Here is a 23,938-nt window from a genome sequence, read left to right on the forward strand (position 1 = left end):
TTACTCTAAGGAGCCTCTAATTCTTTCTGGAGGGTCAAGATAGGAAGGCTAGCAAGTTAATGATGTGGGGAGAGGCTCTGTTTCTAATATGTTCCATGTGAGTTAGCTCTCTTTGTTAGCATGTGAGAATCCCATCCTGTGCTGTGCATGCTCTCTTTTCCTTCCTCCTAGGATAACTAAGGCGGATTTGATTTTCCCTCTCTCCATCCACTTTCCCAAGTATCTGGTGCTTCCAGCTCCTGAACCTGTCAACCTGGCTGTCAACCTCCAATGCATACTGAAGTCATCCTTCCCTATGTTCCAGTAGCTCAGTCCCTAATCATATGATCCAATGTTTGTTTGCCTATTTGCTACCTGTGATAAACCCACCTTAACTAAAAAAGAAAGCTGCATTGTTAGTGAGATTTCAGCATAACTCCCTATTGAGTCAGAAATCCACTGGTTTATTTTTTCGACAATGTAGACAAATGCATTTCTATACCTGCCGATTATGTTTGCCAGGAGAAAAACTAGAAGATTGATGTAACGCTCATGAACAATGAAATCATAACGTACAAGGATATTTGTGCAGTATTAATCAAGTACCAGTAGGAAATTTGGGTGGTGACAGTTGGGCGAGATGAAGAAAAGACTTCCTGGAAGAGTCATAGAGAGTAATTGAACATAGATTAAGAAAATTATAATTCTCTTTGCCCCATGTTCAGCTTCATGCAAAATAGCATAGACAATGTTAGTAATTCCTGCATAAAATGTCAAGAAAATGAAGAACTAGAGGTAATCTACCAATTCATTATGGCCAGACCAGTCACAAAGGTACAGAGGGTTCCATATAGCTTGATGTAAATTTCAGTGACATGGAGAAGACTGGCTTTCCAACAGCAGCACGAACCTGGAAAAATAAGAGGCTATAGTATAGGACTTTTGAGAGATAAAAGGAATTTTGAAAATGAGTGATCATGTGTATGGACTACATCTTTGGGAACTGTGACATGGTTGTACCATAATGTTCCCACAGGCCCAGAAGGATTAGCTGTCCGATCTTAGTAAGGCACACATAGGGGTCCAGACAAAGTAACAAAGGCTATCCCATCAAGGACAAAACTTCCCAATCTCAAAAGTAACATGTCTAAATCCACCATCTTTAAGGTGAGAGACTATATGTGTAACCTTCTTTAAACATATAACCTTTATTATTCAAAAGATAGTGTTTACTTGTTTCCTCTTGTTATTGTCACAGATTATCACCAAGTTAGTAGTTTAAAATAAAACATATTATCTGACAGTCTGGAAGTTTTGAAGTCCAACATAGGTATCACCAAGCTAAGCTCAAGGTGTCAGAAGAGGTAAAATCCTTGCTGAAAACTGAAGAACAGAATCCATTTTTTCTTCTTTTTCCAGCTTCTAAAGACTATATTTCTTATAGTCTTTCGCTACCTTTGATCTCTCTCTTTGATCATTCTTTTGTAGTCACAGCTCCTCAAAACTGTTTTGCTTTGCTTTCCCTCTTTTAAAGATGTAGGTGATTATTGTTGGTCTTAAATAAGCTAGGAAAATCTCATTAAGGAATAAGTGATTATTAACCTTAATTCCATCAAGATCATTTTCCAATGTCAGGTAGTTTCTGAGGATGGGATAACAACATTGGGGGCTATTTTTGAACCAACCACAGAGAGAATAACCACAAAGTGACAAAAGATGGCTAATGCAAAATAACAATAATCATAACAAACGAAAATTTCCTCTCCTGAGCTCAATCAATCCAATAGAATAGACTATATGAAGAAAATTAGATCACTTTTATCAAATCAAGACTCCATGTTGCCTTTACACATCTATACTGTTATTATGAATATTTTTCCTTTCTTTAAGCACAGCTTATCTGAGTAATCTGACAGTTGTCTTAGTTTTTCATTTCTTAATATAATTCTAGCCTTACCTCATGGTTCAAATAGAATATATTTTTGCTGCTGCTGCTGTTGTGTTTCCAGTGTATCCAGATGTTAAGAATGGTTTCTTTCTTTGATAAAAATGACAACTTAGAAATACAATTTGGATGCATGGTAATAACTCTTGGGTGAACTCTTGTTATTTTTCTAAGTTTTGTGCTATTCCTTTTATAAAGGAAAATGCAATAGCGATTACACATCATCATGTTAACTAGTGTTAATGCTTGTGACTGTTTTTGTTTATTTGAAGTTTTTCTTTTGGATATTTGGGTTTATTCGGCTGTATTCATGAGGTACATTCAAAATAAACAATATTAGTTTTAAAATGGAGGAGTTTTGGAAATAAACCAAGTCTTAAAATCTAAAATATGCTGAGTTTTACCCAGAGATGATGTACTGCTCTATTTTTGAATGTAAATAAGAGCAACCAAAACTATGTACTTGCAAAAAATAATAGGATAAAGTATTAATAGAACCTTTCAGAAATCTTACCTTTCTCATATCCAAGAAGGACAGGCCATTACTGAAGAGTTAAAGGAGAGCAAATTTGAAATCTAAGATGTAGACACTGAACTTGTGGTCACAAAGGCAGCACAGCCATTGTCATGAACCGTGCTTTGTTTTGTCATCTGAATGCTTGTCCTTGTGTAGACAGAGACATAAAGGGTGGTTTCTTGATGTTAATTATACTATGAATATTTTTCACACTTATTAAACCTGCTTAGGTTGTTTGTTTTCAAAGAATGAGTTGCTTTAGGAGACTTGACAAGTTGCTTTTAATTTATTGGTTTTGCATCTCTTTCCAAATTGGCTCTTATTACACAAGGCATTGTATTATTTATAAAGTTAACATGATTGGCTGGCATTTCACATGATTATAGCCAATTTGTGCTCACTTGATTCTTTTGGTGAGATCATTGTGATTATAAATCTAAAGTTATGCTTTTGATGTTCATAAAGAAGTCTGCTTTCCTACATCCTGGGAGCCCAGATGGCACTCATATTCTTCATATAGTTGTCTAATAAATGCGTGTCTTTGATCTTATGGGAGGAGGCCATCAGTTCCTTATCTATAGTAAAACTCAACTAATTAAGAATATCTTGACAACCACAGGTCAGAACTGTATTTTTAATAAAGGATGGTGAATAGTAATACACAAACTAGTAACTAATTTTCTCTGGGTATCATATCTAAAATTAGTGGCTCAGTAAGAAGTAAATTCTAACTTTTCTAGTAAAATTATTCCAAGTGTGATTTCACTGAAAAATAATTGTATAATTAATATATTAATAATATATCTTGGTTGCTGTTTGGGCAAATAGTGTGAGATGACTACTAAAGACTATTAAGATAATACTATAAACATTCAATGTTGCTTTTAAATACCTCTAACAACTCAAACAATGAGAAAGCTTCTAAGTAAATTACAATTTTTCTGGTTTATGAGTCATAGTTCTTGAGGAAAAACTTTCTTATTGGGAATGTTCATTTATTTATAAGCATATACATGTTTTTAGTAGGTCAGATATGGCCCACTTACTTTGTTTATAAAAACAATATATTTAATAAGCACATTCCATGTGTTAGTCGAATTTTTAGATTATAAACTAAGTAATAATTATAACTTAATTTTTTAGAAATTTATAATACAGTGTTAGATCAGACACCTGAGATGAATGATAACTGTATAGTCATTTTAAAAAGTCACAAGTTTCAGTGTGTATGTATGTTTGTTTACAAACGCATATGTACATACATGTGTGTATAGGTGAGAATAGGGAGAGATAATAGTGAGAGTACATAATTCCATTACTGGAAAATTTTCATAATTTTATTACAATTTTTGAAAAACTAGACTTTGACAGGAAGATCATTAAACAGCATGGCAAGTAATTGCTTAAGTTTCTATTTGAATATTTTCTGAAATAAGCTAGAGAAGAGGTATCTTACATTAGATATCAAGTAGTTTACACATTACATTGTAGATGTTTTGATTTCAATACATTTAGCAGTTCAAAAATAAAATGTGTAATACTTTCTTATATTGTTTATGTTCTTAAGCTTGAGCTTTGTTACCTTTTATTCAAGTTATTTTGTTAAGAATTACATTTTTCCCAACTCAGCTAGCAAAACCTTTTAAAATTCTTGTTGAATTCAAAATCAACTTGATCATATTTTCAGGTAGAAAATTTTCAAATATTTAACAAGAATACTATAGTAAATATATTGATAAAAAGCTGATGGAATTCTTTCTCTTGGGTGAGGTGTATTCTATGCTATGCATGTGTTTACATAAGTATAAATCAATTTCTGATTCTAACATGCCTATAGTGACAAATTCTATTCCTCATTAGAGAGTCATGATCTAAAAATCAGTATATACTCATCATTAGTGAAACTCTACTTTAGAAAATGATCAGTTCTTACATTTAATAGTTGGGGTTGGGACAAAAATTATACAAATAATGAAAAAAATGAGAAAATATCTTCTTAGTACATGCCATTTCATGACATCCTAAAGTGATCATAAGACATGTGTGATTTCAGCGGTAAAGACCTGAGCCAGAAGTCTCCATTTCAAATGTCTACTTATTTACAGTGTGTACAAATGGCTATGAACAATATAAATTGTTTTTCATTATATTTACATATAGATGGTCTTCCAGACCCTTTATTATACAATAATATACACCCAAGTGAACACCCAAAACATCTCCTTATGATTATCTTCTGTTTCCATTCTCCATTCAGAAATCAACATATCTGTAGGCTGGATCATGCCTTTCCCTTCTGCTGCAGAGCTACTGGTCAGAACAGCCATTCGGTTCATGAATATGCAACTGCAATATGCATAAAATTTTAAAAATGGCACATGGTTTACTCCCACCACAGACCACTTAATCAAATGCAGAAAAGATAAAATTTCCAAGCATTTTGAATAGGTGATCCAAGGAATGCCATCAATACATCACATAGAAAGGCACAAATGAAGCAAACTCAGATGCTTATGATAGCTGAAATGCAAATGAATCGGCATCTAAGAATGGCTATGGTAATACATATAGATTCACTTATTACTTCACTCCAATGCCTGGTGATATGGAGAAAATGCCTTCAGTTCTTAATCTTTGATTTGCTGACTAAGTTCCACCTTCCTAGCTCACTGGAATAAACGACAAGAATAATGTTTAAATTACACACACACACACACACACCCATGCAGACACACATACACACGCTTCTTTTGAAGGGGAAAAATGTGGCTCTATCCACCAAAGTGTGGTAGAGGAAGCATCAAGCTCTGGGAAGGAAATAATTGGTAGATTGTATTATTGAAATAAGCAAGCATGTTCATGCATATTTTTACGGCATGCATGCCTATGCGCCACTCTGCAGCGATACTGCAGCTTGTGCGCCGTAATTAGGTTGATGTAATTACAGTGAAAAAAAAGGCAGCCGCACTGATAATTTCACAGTGAATATTAAAGACATATGTGCCTTCTAGTGTACAATAAATGAACCTGAACTGCTGTCAGGGTCTAGGAGGACAGTGTGGCCAATGCACCTATTGTGTCCCTGCTGCAGAAAGGAGCCTGCCGATTGGCCACTGTCTGCAGCACATAGCACTGGCTGGTTATAAAGGACTTGTCTAGGGGAGAGCCTGTAGGTACACCATTCTCTGGTAAAGTTCATATGACTGCATTCTTCTTCTTCTTCTTCTTCTTTTTTTTTGCAAGGGGGGCTGTGGGGAGAGTGGGGAATAAGGGGGTGTCAGCTCAACTGTAAAAGCTGCACAGATTTTTTTCCTTTCTCTCTCTCTCTGTGTCTCTTTCTCTCTCTCTGCCTTTTCATAGATCGTTTCTGTTTCATGCCCTGGCTCATTTCGCATAGCTAAAAAAGAATGCTAATTAAGATCCCATGTCTTAACCTGAAAATAATGACTCGGCTGTAATTAGAAATCTGATGAGAGTTTAAAATTCTGGTAAGCGGGAACCAAAAACATCAGTTACGGTGCTTAGGAGGAAAGTGAAGAATTGTTTCTCTGTAATCAAGGTAAACAAGGGAATGGGATTACCCCCCTCAATCTTAACTATTTTAACCAATGATGTTCTACTACAGACGAGAAGATACTGTATTTCAAAAACGATTTTAACCATCAAATTGAAAGGACACAAATCAGTAGCAATAGAAGCCTTCTTAATCCTCCTTAGGATGCAATTCAGATGAAAGAACTGCTTTTTTTTTATTTTTCTTTTTTGTATGTGTGTGTTATAGATGGATCTGAGAGCGCTGTCTGGGCTTGGTGCCAAAGGCTGGTATTTCAGAGCAGCGACCGCCTCACAGACGAGCTGTGGGAAGCAGGAGAGAGATTCTCTCTTAGGGTGCCACTACTATGGAGACACAGCTGGGCTGAACAAGATTTGCTTCAAACGACAACAAGAGAGACAGAAAGTATCTGGTTCAACCGCTGCCCAAGCAGGCAGGCACCAGAAGAGCTAGCAGCCAATCCGGCCATGCTTGAAGCCAGCTCTGCAGCTCAGCCAATCAGTGACATCACTGGTGAGAAACTCATTTACATCATGCAGTAATGAACTTTGTTTAACATAGCCTTCCCCTTTCCCTGTTACCCCCCCTCCTCTTTCCCCCATATTAGGCCCTTCCATTAATTATTCTGCTGACATAATTTAAACCGCTATGCAAAAATGTGACTACGTTCTATCTGGTAGCTTTTACCTTCCCCCTACCCTCCCCCCCCCAACCTACTGGTGTTTGCAGTCACTGAAAGTGATTGTTGTATAACTGGGTTTTGTTTCTACCTTGCAATATCATTGTCTCCTTAAAAAATCTCTCCAAGAAAAGAAAAAGAAAAAGAAAGAAATCTTTGTTTGAGCTGATGTCCTTTCTTTGCTTTTTCCAAGTTGAGATTTAGACCTGTACAAGGAAATGGAGAACAGGGGGACTGGCCAAAAAGTTGTGATTTTTTTTCCCCAAGCAATCTGCATCTTAGAGATTCCTTTAATGCTTCCAGATTTTATGCTGCAGTGGCCATTTTACATACAGTGCTTTATCCAAAAAGCGCTTATGGGCATCTGTCACATGGATGAAAGTTCACTCTTGTTATATTTCATTCTTCACTGCTCTTCGCCAACATGTCATTTTATTAATGAATAGAACTGAGGTCATTTCTGGACAAATCTCTCCCTTCCCATTGCAGCACAATGCACCCGATTTGCATCCATTTACTAGAAATACTGAATACAAAACCTGACTTGAAAAGAGGTTCAGGGAACAGCTTAAATATGATTTCTGAATATGTTTGTGCAGAGCAATTTGTTTTCCAGAAGGTATAATATTTAACATCTGCTTTATTGTTTCTATAAAAAAATGCCTGATCTCCATTCAAATGTAATACCTTTAGCAAACGTATGGGGTGGTTATGTAACCAAAGTTGACCAAATGAAATAATACTGGCAAATGAGCTCATTTCTCTAGTGAAAACCTCTGGAAACCCAATTGTATCTGGTAAATTTGTATTTAATTTGCCAGGAATAAAGTTGTTTTGTTCTATAGATAACTTGGAGAGGCTGAAATGTGTGGCCTGTGAAGATTTCAGGATGCTTTATAGAATCTGAAAGAGCTAGGTCACACTTCAATGTGATTTCTACTGCTTACTTTAGTAAGTCATATCTTTATTGCATTATTGGCATTAGTGGGCTTCCATTTCACCTGAAGAGCAGGTAAAGTTTCATTGTCTTTTCCTTTTTTTTTCTTAAAGAATGCCTCAAATATAATTATGCAGAGACATGGAATTTTAAAAAGACATCGACAAAGGTCTCATAACAGTGCATGATTCGTTTAAGAAGCTTAAAGAGTACAATGATAGGCAAAGTCACTTTTTAAAACATGTGAAGGATTTAGATGAGAAACCACAGCCCTTTTAATTCATGAGGCATTCCATCATCCCATCATCAGTATTCAGGGGGCGATTGTCCTGAATCAGTCACTAGCTCCCCTGCTGCAGATCCTGTAATTTGAATCATGTGTAATAATATATTATCCTACCGGGGGCCTTCTTTCAGTAGGAGAATGGTTTATACATTCTCGCATAAGAGAACTTTTGGCTTCTAGCCGACTCACAGTCATTACTCACATAGGCAATCGCGACCTCTTCCTTAAAGAATAACATCTGTACAAACTCCGGAGCCAAAAATCTGCAACCTCCCTCATGTTATGAATTACGATTTCTTAGAATTGAGCATACTTGACACACTGAAGTAGAGAAATGGAAGCTTTAAAGGAATGGATCAACATTTTATTGGGCATGCCGTGTGGTAACAGGGCAAACTCCCATTTCTTTGAACTGATGGAGAAATGGGGAGGGAATAAAACCAAAAATACACTTAGATGTGCTTGCTTGATTTTAGAGGCAAAGCTGAAATGCGATGTGTTTTCTGTTGACACGGCTGCTCCTGTTTCTCTCTGGACATCCGAGCTGGTTCCTACGCAGGGTGTGGCAATATGGAGGGCTACATGGGGAGAGTCTCCCTGGGAAGGCAGAGATACTTACTGTCTCATCTCAGGAAGGAAGCGATGTGAAGTAACCGGCATCATTGACATACAAGCATTAATTCAAGTGATGGCTCAGACTGCTTCTTTTGTTACCACCTTGGTCACAATATTTATTTCTTTTTTCTCTTACCTATGAAAATTAAATACACTGTCAGCACCAAGGTATTTTCTTTCTGTGGAATGCTCTCTCTTTAAAAAAAAAGTTAAAAATTCTTTGGCTTAAGGATCAAACTAAAGGTCCCCTCTTCGGTGAAATCATTCCAAATCGTCACAGACAATGTCTCCGATTTTTCCACCCTTCTTTTTGCACCTCTGTGATTGCATTTGTGTAACCAGTGATTCTGTAGGCCATGTGGGTGCTTATCTCTGCCACTAGACTAAAAGCCCCTTGGAGACAGAGATACCACATTGAAATGACCTTCAACCTCCAGCTCTAAGAATAATAAACTTTGCTGCTAAGAGTTAATTACATATTTTAATGAGTTATACATCCATCATTAGCAGAAATGAGGTTATACAAATGCTAGGGACTGCTGCTATGTTGCCAACTATTACCACCAGGCACCAGTTGATGTCAGCTTTACCTTACCAATGCTGTGCCTTTTATTTCAATGGCCCTTCATGATAAACTCAGAAGAAATGATCGCCACATTATTTCTTTCAATAACCACTGATAGGCAAGTTTAAATAATCTTTATTTTTCACATAGGGAATTTATCTTAGTTTTTTATTTCAAGACTTAAAAATAGTTAAAATCCATGTAGAATGTTTGCAAAGCAACCATAATATGTGAATTGTAGTATCCAGCCAAACTGCTAATGATATAGAAGAATTCGTTACTTGCAAGAGTTAAGCAATTAATGTTGGATATCAAATGCTCCAGAAAACATAAAGCCAGGATATATAGAATTTTAAGTTTTATTCTTAGTGTTCTAGTTGATATGTTCACTTTAATCTATAAACTAATATATTTAAGTGTGTATTTTTAGAAGATTTAGTATAATCTGATAACATAATTGCTTTTATGTTACTTATCTATGTAAGTTTATTTTTAGCTATATACTACTACTAAATTGAGATTCATTTGTTGGCAAACAATTATGTTCTTGTAAATAAGTTTTCAGATGCTCCAAAATTTAAACATTTCTCCCTCAAAATGTTTACTCTTATCTGTTATCAGAAGGAAGTAAAGAAGATAGTAAATAGATGCATCTTTACTCATCTTTACTATTATATCTGGAAAATTAGCAATTTTAGCGCTAGAAATCAGCTAAAATCTATCTTGTAACAGTCTTAGAGAAGTAGCGTATCCAAAATATGTACATTGCTTTTATGCTCTGGAGCAGCTGAAACTAGTGTCTGCCATTTTGAAAGACTGCTTCATATATTTTGATTCTACCAAATAATCTCCATTTTAAAATTCAGCCAATAGGAGTATACTTTTATAATACCAATGTCAATTGCTTCATTTAGGTATTATATATCAAATTTTTACTAAATAAGGTAAGAATAAGGCTAAGATGTTATTGAGGTTTATTTTCTAGTATTTCACAATAATTAGCTACTAATAAATCCTCACATATATTAGTACCAGTTAAAAAGTAATTCTGATTTTGATAAACAATGGAAACTAAATACTGGAGTTCGTTCTGCAACAGGTATAAATATGGATATTTAAATACGGATATGTATTTGAAGTGTTAGGCTTGGTTAAACAGATTATGGTGGAGTCAGGTGGTCTTTATTTATTGATCAATGAATTTAGATGTTCTTCCTGAACTTTTCATATTTACTAAGTTGTCTATGCAATGGGATATTTTCTTCTAGCCCTGTATTTAAAATTAAAATGATGAACTTTGTAAACACTGGGAGATGTCTTATGACCACTTATGAACAAAAATGTGCCTCAATGAAGACAACCATGGTGAAAGTCTGTCTAGCATCTTCTGTTCAGACAATTAAGTTTAAGGGCTCAAAGCATGGCTGGTAAATATGGAACCGCTAAGGAAAGAAAAATAGTTTTACATATGGAATCTGAATAATACTCTTGGCTTCTTTAATAAGTTTAGAGATAATACTCTTGGCTTCTCTAAACTTATTAAAGTTCTGACAAATCAGAAGTAATAAAATATTTACCCTTAGCCTGCAGTTTTCCATATCATAATCTACGATGGATGATGCCAAAACTCTGAACCCTTTATTTATTTAGTTTATGCTGATACGGGGACTTAAACCTGGGGTCTCATGTTCTTATGGCTTTCTTACTCATGGATGGCACTTTACTGCTTCAGTAACTTCTCTAATCCTGCATTTTGAGAAAGAATTCCTTGGACGCTTCTCTCCAGGCTCACTTCAAATGGTGATTCTCAGATATCAGCCTTCTGAATAGCTTGAGGGACAAGCATGAGCTACCGGATCCCAGCGAGGCTCTGCTAGTGTTAAAATAACTTTGCAAGTCTGAATTGCTGTACATGATTATTAAATAAATTAGTTTTGCAGGCTTCAGTTAGTTATTAATGGTTTTTTTCTAAAACATGCAGTTCTCTTGTCATCAATCAAGAAATGGACAGTCAATAAACTCAAAAAGTTAGCTTTCTGAACTTTTCATTCAACATTGTTTTTGATGCTTACTCTAGAAATCTTGTATACCAGCATAAAATAATGTATGATTAAAGCATTTAGTTGTGTTGCATGTCATGATGCCATCTCCCAAATTGAACAAGTTATCAATCCATTGATATGGTCATCAAGAGATTTCTTGTTTTTTCTTTAAATTTTATTTTATTTTATTTGTGAACATACTGTACAGAGGGGTTACAATTACATGGGCAGGATAATGCGTACATTTCTTACCAAGCATTGCACCCTCCTCCTTTGGTTTACCCTTCACATCCCTTCCCAGCCTCCCCCCTCCCCCCCAATCCCAATCCTTTTCCTGCCCCCCCCCCCCCCCCCCCCCGGCCCCGCACCGACATTGTAAAGCTCGTTTTGGACATGACAACTTGTACTTCTCATTGTTGCAACAGGTCCACCTGTATCCTTAAACAAGAGATTTCTAAGAGGCTTAGAAACCCATGTTACTGCTGTATACAAGCTTTACACTTCTTATTATAAAATGACTACTAAGGATAATCATTATACAAGTTACATAAGAGGATGTATGGGACAGTGTAAGGTTTTCTGTCATTGGGAGGTTTTGCAAGGCCTGTTCAAGCTACTGTGTGTTTAAATGCCAATGAAATCAACAAGATTTCAATAAAATGAGAACCTCTAAGGAAATAAACTCTAGTGCTAGGTGTGCTAGACACCAAAGAATGATAAAATTACTTTTATTTATATTTCTAATCAAAATTCCCATTAGCTCAACTAGTTTCAGGGGACTACAAATGAGAGTTAATTAAATCAGATTGCCTTTTTATCATAATCTGAAAAGACTCACACAATAGTTGCATTTTAGGAAGAAGTATAGGTGGTGTTCGCAGGTGGCTCATGCCTGTAATCCTAGTTATTAAGGAGGCTGAGATCTGAGGATCTCAAGTTCAAGTCAGCCTGGGCAGAAAAGTCCAAGAGACTCTTATCTCTACTAAATTACACAAACAAAGAAACTGAGCTGTGGCTGAGGTGGTGGAGTAGAGCACTATCCTTGGACATAAAAACTCAGGACCTAGAAATATGGGAGAGTGCCTCTCTCGCGCACGTGTGCTCTTGCTCTCACTCTTGCTCTCCTCTCCCTCTCTATTCAACTGCTCGAGTTTGGTCTCTCGTTATTGAAGGTTTCACTTTCCAGTTACAGAGGATGAACTTTTGCCTAAATGAAGTGGAAAGTTCCAGAAATAAACAATTCATAAATTTTACTTGATGAGCCATTATGAGTAGCGTGATGAAATCTTGCAGTATTCCTACACAGGAAGATAATCATTTCTTCATTCAGTGTGTCCACATTGTATATTTGACACACTCCCTGACTCTAAGCTACTGAGTAGCCATTGACTACAATTCACACTCAGTGCTTGTTTGAAAGTCACCTTTATTAATGACAACTTACTAGTAACCCCAAAGCACAAGAGCAGTGAGTTAACAATCTTATTATAGTGTTATTTCTGCAAAAGCTTTCCTTTTGTTACCTATGTGATACTCATTTCTCAGGTGAAAGGAAGGTTGTTTTATTTTTAGTAAATAGCCTGTTCTTCCTAATCTTGCTCCATGAACTGGGGATGTGATTCTATAATAAATTATTTGCCAAGTAAGCAAGAGGCCTAGGCTTAATCTCCATCACTGTTTTGTTTTGTTTTTAAAGTTTTGATTAGATTAGACATAAACAGATTTTTAGATCATGACCTCAAAAGGATGTACTCTTCTTTCTCTCATTCATTAGTTTACTTGACATGTTCTACCTTTTTAGAAGTGATGGTACCATGATTTTTATGTCTCAATCTAGTAAAGAAGAGGTTCTGAAAAGTGTAGTTCTGGTAGCTTTCTAATCATTCAGTATTCTAGATAACTTCTAAATGTCCTAGAAAATATATTTCCTTATTTTGTCATTTTTTTTCTATACTGAGGACAAGATATTGTCATTTTTAAAAGACATATAATTCATCTTTTTAAAATGTATCCTGGAGCTTTTCAAATTACTTCTCTTCTATGGAAACACCTCTCTTGTTACTTGACTCTTCATAAAGCCTCTGAATATCTTAAAATTTTAATGACATGAGCATAAAAGAAATAATCAGCAATTTATACTGAGTCATACTTATTCAAAATGTGAACAATCGTATCGCAAAATCAGAACCATTTAGAGTTTGAAATAGGCTGGAGATAATCATTTAAGTTTCTTAATTTTCAAATGTGCCCAGAAAATGTGGAAAGGAATGATATTTGTCTTGTTCAGATTCACAAAGACATTTGTGACAGACTCAGAAATAAGAACCAAGATTTGTTAAAAGTTGAAGTTTTAAAAAGATTGATTGTAAAATTAATGTTTCCTCTATTGTAAGTTTGAAAACTTGAGTTGGAAGAAAATTAAAGTCCTTAGTTATCATACTGTTACCATGGTTATAGAGACTATTGAAAAATTCACACATTTGGATTAATATTAAGGTTTCAATCCATGAACAATTGTACATCTTCCTTCTAAACAGTAAAAATGACAAAATTGTGTAGAATTATATTAGAGATATTCATCTGGATTTAAAACAAGGGAGAAATTTACATATAGATTTTGGGGAAAACCCAGACATTTTGAATTAACAAGTTTACAAAACTTATGAGATGATATAAGATAAATGTAGATTATGAACAAGTTTGAATTTTTCTCTCCTATATTAGCCTCTCCTTTTTTTAAAGTTCTTTTCTCTTAGTACTCAAAAATGGCCAACTTTTACCCAGACAATAAAACAAAATGACAACCACTTCCCATGAATTTCTTTTATCATCTGTCTTTTATCTATTTTACTGCAGGACAGGAAGTAGGAGGGCAGCAGAATACTCAATCTTCCTTGGGACAAGCACTGTAAATTCTCTATATCCCGACATTATTGATAGTTTTATGCTTTAGAAAATACATAATAATGTTTTAAAGTAAAGCAGTAGACTTTTTGCTAAGTGATTTTGGTATTTTTTGTCTCTAAAATCAAATAAATGTAAGGGAGAAGAGTGGAAATACACCTTACATGTTATTTTTTTCATTATTATTTTAAGGAGCTCTTAATTAACTGTAGTGTGTATTTGAAAAAATAATATCAATCTCTACAGACATTATCTCATTTTTATTTATTTAAGATTCTGTTTCCACTCAGATTTCTAACAATATGAGAGAGAGAGAGAGAGAGAGAGAGAGAGAGAGAGAGAGAGAGAGAGAGAGAGAGAGAGAGAGAGAGAGAGAGAGGATGGAGAGAGAAAGTAGGGTAAAGTTATCATAAATAACAAGCAAATGATCTATATAAGGGAAATAAGGTACTTCTGCTATTAAGCAAGAATGCTGTAATTGAAGACTATTACCCTTAAAGTATTTCATTGAGAAGAGGAATCAGAAGATCTCAGTTCTACTGCTGAATCACTAGCCATCTATGTAACAGGGTAAAAACAATGTTTATTGGCTTACCTGTTCACAGAATGGTAATCATAGATTACTTCAATATTTCAAAGCTGAATCAATTTAGAAGCCTCAAATATAATATATATAGCAAAAATAACACTATAATATATGATATATAATATTATATCATGTATATTATAACAGCTCTGATTGGATTAGCACTGGGCCCTCAGAATCCTATGCACACTAAGTTAGTGCCCGAGGTCCTTGGTGATAGGCTAATATTTCTTGGGTCTATAATTACTGAGATTCTCTAGAGTTTGAAAATTAAACTTCTGAAATTAGATTTTTATTTTTCTTCTTTTTTACTTTTGTGGGCAGCAGCTAACAAACAAGAGGAAATGTAATTTCCACTAGATGGCAGTAAATTAAATCTTTCTTCTAATAGTTTTGATCTAGGCATTTCCCGATCTAATATTTCAGCACACATTTGGAATATTTATGCAAATGTTTAAGGAATCCTACTTTCTTATGTTAAGCTTGAAAGTTCGTTGCTTCAGTTTTCTCTTTCTTTTTACTTGATTTATTGTTTTGAAGATGGTGTGGAACTATGGGTTAGCTTAGACTTTGATTTCTAGTGATAGGAATTCCTGAAGAATTGCATAATATTCACATCAATGCATTTACTTGATCATCTAAACTTACTGTATTTATCACAGATGCATATTATACTATTTATAGTGGAGTTTCCCCAAGAACCGATGAGTCCATTTGTTTTGTCTTACACAGATCACCCCTTATGAGTATTATCTTACTGTATTTGGTTGATTTGTACTGAGGACAGGTTATATGCACTAAATAGTTAATGTAAACTAAACAGTTTATGCTTGCTTTCCTGGTGAAATTATTAATTACTTCCATTCTCTCCAAAATAACCCAATTTGAATGAACACATAATCATCTTTGCTTTGAACAGTATTTCTTGCTTCCTAGGCCAGGGTCAGGCCTAGTTTAGGCCTAATATAAGCTAGTATAGGTATAAACATTATGGCATGTGAGTATAGGCATTTATGTTTAAACTGGCAGTTATAAAGTTCTTACAATAAGCAACTTTAAAAAGAAAGATAGCTTTAAATTCAAATTACTACTCCATTAGTTCAATTTTATCCCCTAGATATATTTTTTTCCAATTCATTGTGGAAAGGGGAATGAATGTATCATTTGTTATTAATGCTAGTGTAAAGCTTGATTAGAATTTATAGCTTGTTTAGTATCAGAGAAAATTACAAATCTGGAAATCCACGATGGTTAATTTATAATTTGCTATGCATAAATGGCAGATTGAATCATTACCACTTGTTATAAAAAATTTCATTGTTCTTAAATGTAAGGAAAAAAGTCATCTTTCCAACATCAGAAACAGAAGAAATGATAACTGAGACACTTTGTTTAGAACAATGTCATTAAGCCTGTTACCAGAATGGGCTTCTAAAGATATTCACGCCAAATACTTTTCTTGAAGATCATTTCTGGGTAAAAGTCAAAAGCTGAGGTTTCCTAATTTTAAAGAGAGAGAAATTTCTCTCTCCTATTAATAATAGCACAAATTTGCTATTCTTGAAGATCATTTCTTTCACTTACAGTATTTAAGCAATTATCATGCATCGTTGAAGGGTTCCACAAATATCTCTGTAGGACTTCCAGTATTAGGATAGAAGTTGCTGCTTACTTGAAGAAAGCCTCTTATATCATTGGAAAAAAAAGGAAAGAAAAGAAAAATTCACTTCTAACCACAAATTCTATTTTATATTGCACCTTTGGAGTAGATTTCTCAACACTCTGCTAAATAGCACCATAAGATTGCTTCTGGCCAATGAAATGGTCCAATAAGTCACCAGGTGTATTTCTGGCCAATGAAATGGTCCAATAAGTCAACAGGTGTATTTCCTAGAGCCATTTGTTAATGCACCTTGCTCTCCTAGATACACTGGAAATTCAGAGTCCCAAGCTGGGAACACCTTTAGTGTTTTCAGTGCATGACACTGAAAAATAAGTAACGAAACTTTGATGTCCTCTGCCGTCGACAGGATTTGCTTGTTTCCCAACCCTTTTTTACTAACATGGAACTATGTAAAGTATAGTTCATTATATATTTTCCTGTCATTGCTTAGTCTCTCTTATAACTGAAAGTACTTCAAACAAACATTAAGCTAGACAGGTCATAATTTGGAAAATGTATAGTATTAGATTACAATACAAATCAGAGTCTAAACTGACTAAAATATAGGAAGTCGTTCAGAATCTGCACTACTATTTTAGTTACCTAATGTAATCTGTCAAGTCTTGTAATACAGGAAGGAAAAAAAAGCTGTAAAGGCCTGTTATTAAATGATCCATTTTTAAAGTTCTAAGGTTTTATTTGTCAAGTAATAGCATAGTGAAACTAGGAAAATAATTGCTGAATTTCTGGATACATACTCTTTCAATAAAGAAAATATAAATTGTCATAGGGAATGGCAACTATTCATTGGAGTATATGATTGTCTCATTGTGTTTCTTAATATTGTTCATTTGCATACAAAGATGGCACTGAATGAGATGACGTTTTATGACATATCTGCATGAGGGTAGAGTAATCAATGACACAGCTAAACTTGTTTTTTATCAGCCTAAATGTTCTCAGTTCTGTGGAACACAGTAGTGTATGAATATAAAATTATATTAGGATGTTAAGTGCCCACGCCAGCCACAAAATATTTTTTAAATCTGTAATTGAGCAAAGCATGGTAGTAATGGTGAAATAAATATTCATAGGTTTTTGTGGCTTGGTTCAAAAACCTAAACACCATGTGTATAAAACATTGCATCAAACAAAAATGTGGTTATGTTTCCAACAACTAACTTACCAAAGAGCTTTAGCATATTACTGCTTTCTCATTTCGGTATCAGTAGTGGTTTTTAAATGTAGCTTTCACTCTCAGTATGTTATTACTTTAGTTTTATTATGGAGAAGTTTTCACATAGCAAAAGTTGGTAATTGTAAATGAAATCACCATGAAGACATCAACCCATTCCAAGCAAACATTGCCAGAGGCAAGTCAAATCCTAGCCACACATGTATCCAACTTTTCCTTCGGTTTTATTTGGAAGTAAATCCAACCACTATATCAATTTTATCAAGTGAGAAGTGCTGTTCGATAAACACAGTTTTATGTGGCTTTAACATACCAGTATGTGTTTAACAAATATTTGTCAAAATGGGTCTGGGGTGAAGTTTCACATGTCAGCATTTAATCTTGTGAAATGGTCATTACGTCTTAGATTCATAGTCTCCCCATTCACCTTTATTGGAACAAACTACCTTTAAGCATTCCAAGAGTAAACTCTCCATTTCCCTTTAGACAATTTAGATGTGTATGTACACTCTCCAATTCAGAGATCAAGGAGCTGTGAAGATATGTTTTGCAGCTGTCTCCCTTTGAAGCTCTGTGCTCTGACACTTCAGATAACAGTGTAACTTAGGTTTACTAGGAATGGAACCACCTGCTATGCAAAAATCAGGCAGGTTAACTTCAAGAAAAGTAACCATAATGAACAGAATTTGGAGAAATTGTGAGGAAAACTAATTTCCTGTTTTGTTCTATTTATTGAGAAGCGGGGACAACAACGTATTATGGAGTGACTTTATATCATTTGTGCTAAAATATTCCTGTATCATCTAGCAAGCCTAGGAGTTTTGAAAAGTTATATTATTCCTTTAAGAAAAGGTAACTTATTCTTTTATGTTTTATTCTTCAGATATAACTAAGTCATTTTGTGATTTTCTTATCTAAAAGATAAAATTAAGTCGTTATTTTAATATTTATCAAATATGGAATTGAAAAAAGAAGAAATATTGGTATAAATCATATGAGTAATGTTAGAGAAAAGAAGAAAGGTGCAATGTATTGTTCATATATCAGACCAATTTCATGGAATTTACTATTTTTATAAGATTTTTTTATGTCTCTATGGTATAAATGCTCAAGAAGTCAGGACTAAAGTGGTTTATTAGAGAAGAAGGACATTACAGATAAGGTTTATCTTAATTGAATCACTAGTCTTATATTCTTATGTTAATAGATACAGATCATATTAACTTCTTAAGCATTTGATATAGAGTCCAGTGCAAACCTAATATCATTGATTTTGTAATACAGATATTTATAGCTATGAAATTCTCTGTTAAAACTTCTTTCCTTGTATTGCATAGGTTCTCATATCTCAGATCACATTAACTTCTTAAATATTTGATATAGAGTCCAGTGTAAACCTAATTTATTTAAATATCATTGATTCTGTAATACAGATATTTATAGCTATGAAATTCTCTCTTAAAACTTCTTTTCTTGTATCTCATAGGTTCTCATATCTATGTTCTCCTTTCCACTTGACTCTAGGCATTTATAAATTCTCCCTTGGTTCCTCAGATGACACACAGATTGTCAAAAGTACATTGAGTGTCTGTGTTTTCGTATACTTTTTAAATTTTGTCTTGCTGATTTCTAGGTTTTTTTCCATTATTATCTGATAAAATGCTTAAAATGTCTTATTTTCTAATATTTTAAAGACTTGCTTCAAGCTAGTTCTATGAGCTATTGAAAAGAATAGGTGCTGGGTAAAATTTCTATAGATTTCTGTTGAGGTTATTTAATCTGTAGTTTCACCAATGTTACCATTTTGATCTTTCTTTTGGTTCTGGAAGGGTTGTGTTTTGAGGCCAGTGACTATTTTAGCAGTGGAGAAATTCTGTGCTTTTATGGCTAGTTATGTTCATTTTATAAAAGCGAGGTGAATTGACATTTGGTGCATGTGGGTTTATTAGTGTCATAGCGTCTTACTGCATTGCTTTCTTTTATCAACACAAAATGATCTTGTTTGTCTCTGATTAATTTTTATTTCAATTGCATATCATTGAATATAAAGTTAGGTATTTTTCTTCTTTTGAGTTTCCATTTGGTTAGGCTATCTTTTTAATCTCTCCATTTTAAGCTGGTGTGTCTTGCCAGTCAAGAATGTTTCTTACACATAGCAAACAATTGTGTCTTCTTTTTTTAGTCTAATAAATGTTCCCACCTGTGTTCTTTTAAGGACATGAGACCATTAGCATTCAGAGTAATTATTGAAAGTTATATACTAATACTTATGAATTCATTGCTTTTGTAAGGTTTGTTAGTATCCTAATTCTTACATGCTTGTTTGCTCTTTTAGGGAAATTTTTTCTTTATTATCATGGTTGAGTTTATCTGTGTAGAATTCTGTTAAATATTATCCACTGCAATGTTTGAATCATCATGAATTCCTTTCCTTTTTGTTGAACATGGAAATTTTTAATTTCTCCTTCAGTTACCAAGGATAGTTTTGTTGTATACTTTTGTTCACTTCCTAAAGTCCGTAAGTTTCTGGAAATCAACTGTTATTCTGGTGGAATTGACTTGACACCTCTTTTCCAACTCTTAATGTTCCTTCTTTTTCAAGTTCACTGTTTAAGTATCGTATGACATGTGAATGCTCTTTTCTAGTCATGTTTCGATTCTAAAAGTCTCCTGTACCTCAGTGTCTAACTCCCATGATTTTGGAAATATTGTGCATTATTTTATTGCAAATATTTTCTATGTCTTTAATGTCTCCTTTCCCTAGGCTCATGTTGCTTAAGTTTGGTCTATTCAATAACACCCGAGTAATTTAGAACATGTTCACATTGCTTTCTTTTTGTTTATTATTATCTGTATGCTCTAACTCTTCTACCTTATTTTATACCCTGATACTTTGTTTTCACTTCATCTATTCTATTGGTGAAGTTTAGTACCACAGTTTTATGTTTAGCTTTTGATTTGGCTCACTGAGTTTTAGCTTACAAATTTTTTTATTTTAAAATATTTGGGTATTCATCTTTATTAAATTTCTTCCTTATAAAATATTTTCTTCCTTAGTTCATTCAGCTATCATTGGTATTTTCCGAAGTTACTCAGATGTGTTATTTGAATTTGTTGATAATTTTTAAAATCATTCAGTTTTGATTACTTTATGTGTAACTTCATATGCTTTCCTAACACTGGAATCAATTTTTTACTGATCAGTTTTTCCTCATATTTCTAGTTGTTAAATTATTTGGACTTTACCAGAAAACCACGCAGACATACAGGTACAGAGAACAAAGAAAGTTTATTGCCAGGAAAGGGACTGACAAGACCCCTTCCCACAGGGGAGAAGTGAGCGGAAGCGCTGGCTATTATCTGAGGTGACCTATACAACCTAGGTTTAGGAGGGACTCGAAGGGGCTAGGAGGCAGAGACCCTGGTGTGGACATGAGGGCCAGGGGATTCCTCATGGCAGACTTGGATTTATGGCTGCTGCCTAAGAAGTAGATAAGGGTCCCTGCAGTTGCCCAGACCTGAAGGTCACTCGAAGGGACTTGTTGCCTTAATTGTGGTAGCTGTCCCAGAGAAGTGCCATCCCAAGGTATAGGGGATTGGAGGCTGATTATTACTGCCTTTACTAAATGGGCCTACTGTTGCCTAGGAAGGGAGCATGTTAAGCTGTGGAGAGGGGAAAGAGTGTACTAAGCTATGGGAAGGGAGCTCATTTCGCTAACACTTCTGTTTCAACATCAAGATTTTTACAGATGGAGTCAAGTCCCTGGATAGGAAATTTTTGTGTATTCCCTTTGTGTTTCTTGTATCAGTAGAATTTGAACCCAGTGCCTCACACTTGCCAAGAAGATACTCTACCACTTGAGCTATGCCCTTAATCTTTTAGCCTTAGTTATTTTCCACATAGGGTTTAGGTCAGACTAATCTACCATCCTATTTATGCCTCCCAGATATATAGAATGACAAAATGTACCATCGTTTTTAGCTTTGTAAAAATTACTTATTTCGTTACTATTAGTATTCTATTTATTGTATTTTAACATTAGGTAAGTCAAACATTTTTCCAGGCTGATCTTGAATTGTGATCCTCTTGATTGCTGACTCTTGAGTAGTAGGAGAACATGCATGACACACCACACATCAACTCTCAATGCAAGTCTTTAGCATCTGTATGCTTTCAGACTCAATAAAATATTTTCCTCACATGGTTTTTAATCACATATTTCTCCCTTTTCATTTGGTTTTAAGAATTTGTAAAATATTCATTTTATAAATATTTTTTCTAATATATATTTGTATATACTTACTTTTAGTACAGCATATCACTTTATTTTCTTAGTGTGTTTTAAAGAATAAAATATTTTAATATTGGTCAAGTCCAGTTTAACAGTCTTTGTTTTATAGTGTGCACTGTTATATCCTGTGTAAAATTCTCTGCTTAACTTAATATCACCAGAGCATTTTCTTATATTTTTCTTCTACTTGTTTTATAACTTTAGCTATAATTATTTTGCTCTATAAACCATTTCAAATTAATAATGATCTAGATATATTTTTTCTGCTCCCTTCTGGAATTTGAGCTCAGTGCTCATTGAACATGCCTCCATTCTAACTTTTTGATGGTTAAGAATTCTCCCACTAAATACAACACATCAACAATTATATAGTTTAATTATAATATACTCATTTGCCATTTTAATGTCTATATGACCTTGTGTACTCTTTCATTTAACACTAGATATTTATGTGTTTTCCACTGATTTCTGATCAGTATAGTTAATTATTTATCAATTTATATTTTTCTTAGAAAAAATACTATTACTTTCTATTTATATCACAGGACAGTTCATCTTGGTAAACATATTAATATTTTTAATATTTTCAAATGAAAAATGTATTTAATCTATATTGGCCAACATTCTCATAGAAAGAGAGTCATTAAGTTTTAGATTCAGAGAGATTGAAATGTATTGGCTCATGAAATTATGGAAGGCTAAAAGTCTATGATTTGTCTTCAACAAGCTGGAGAGGCAAAAAAGGCCATGGTATAATTGAGACTGAATTGGAAGTCCAGAGAATCTGAGGAATCAATGAAAATCTTATTCTGAAACCAAAGGCCTACAAAGCAAAGAGAGCACTGGAATTCCTTGGTATCCAAAGGATGGAGAATCTAACATTAATTACAATGTCGCAGTGCTTGAGAATATTGATGCCTGAGCTCAAGGAATTAGCTAGGATAGGCTTTCCTTTATTCTCTCCATTGTTTGTTTCCTATCTAGACTAATAAAGAATTTGATGATGTTCCTTTGCCGCCTACTTTGATAAAAGTACATGTATTGTACTCAGTCTGATTCAGATGCTAGTTGCTCCCAGGAAGACTGTCTCTTTCTCATACTCTCTCTCTCTCTCTCTCTCTCTCTCTCTCTCTCTCTCTCTCTCTCTCTCTCTCTCTCTCTCTCTCTCTCTCTGTCTGTCTGTCTCTCTCTCTCTCTCTCTCTCACACACACACACACAGTTTAACTAGTTATTTCTTAAGCCAGGAGATATCAACATAATGAAATTAACCATCACATTAGCACTATTCTGATACTTTTTTGCTACAGAAAAATGTCATTTTATTTCAGTAACAGTAACTCTAATACAACTAATGGCTTCTATATTTTAGGATTGAAAATCATACAGTTCTTAACACACATCGTGGTGGAAAATTTGTTGTCCCTTTTTTAAGACTGAGGGAACTGGAGCTTAGAAATAGAATGTACCTTACCTAAAGTTACATGAATAATCACAATATTAATCTGGAGAGGTTGTTTTCAGAATTTACAATCCAAAACATTAATGTAGAGTACCTCTATTTTAACCACTCACAAGGAAATCAAGTTAATAACCCTATTAGCTAAAACATATGGCACACATTGTTTGGTTTTATGATGATTAATTTTTTTCTTTGAGGGTAAATTGCATTTCTTTTGATTTGTTACAATAATCAACATGCTGTATAATTTTCTAAACATGATGCTCATTCTTGCCATCTCATATGTTGAAATAAATAGAACATCTTGAGAGAAAGAACAAAGAAGTTTATGATTTTGAACTCCAATGCTTGGGCCTTTTCCAGTTTCAAAGTCTTTTCCCTTGTCTTACTTTGGATTCTTTTTTTCAATGGTGATAAGAAAGAGGTTATTTTAGACTTTGCCCTGTACTTTCTTGAATTGTTACATTACTGTCTATAGTGAATACATCAGTAACTCTGAAAACAGCACTGAATAATCATACTTATTTGAACCTTCTTGGGAGTCACATTTTTCACTGTGTGGGTTTGTGTATGATTGTGGAAGCATGGTTAATATCGTCTGTACTGTGGTTGGAGAGGATAAACTCTTTCGTTGTGGTTCAATGTAGGTAATTTGGGCAGGTTTGTAAAGGACTTCCTTTCTGTACTTATTCCACAAGTAATAATTATTATCATACTTCC

The sequence above is a fragment of the Dipodomys merriami genome, unplaced genomic scaffold (genome assembly GCF_024711535.1).
Source record: "Dipodomys merriami isolate MVZ:Mamm:240054 unplaced genomic scaffold, mDipMer1.0.p SCAF_2, whole genome shotgun sequence".
Classification (NCBI taxonomy): domain Eukaryota; kingdom Metazoa; phylum Chordata; class Mammalia; order Rodentia; family Heteromyidae; genus Dipodomys; species Dipodomys merriami.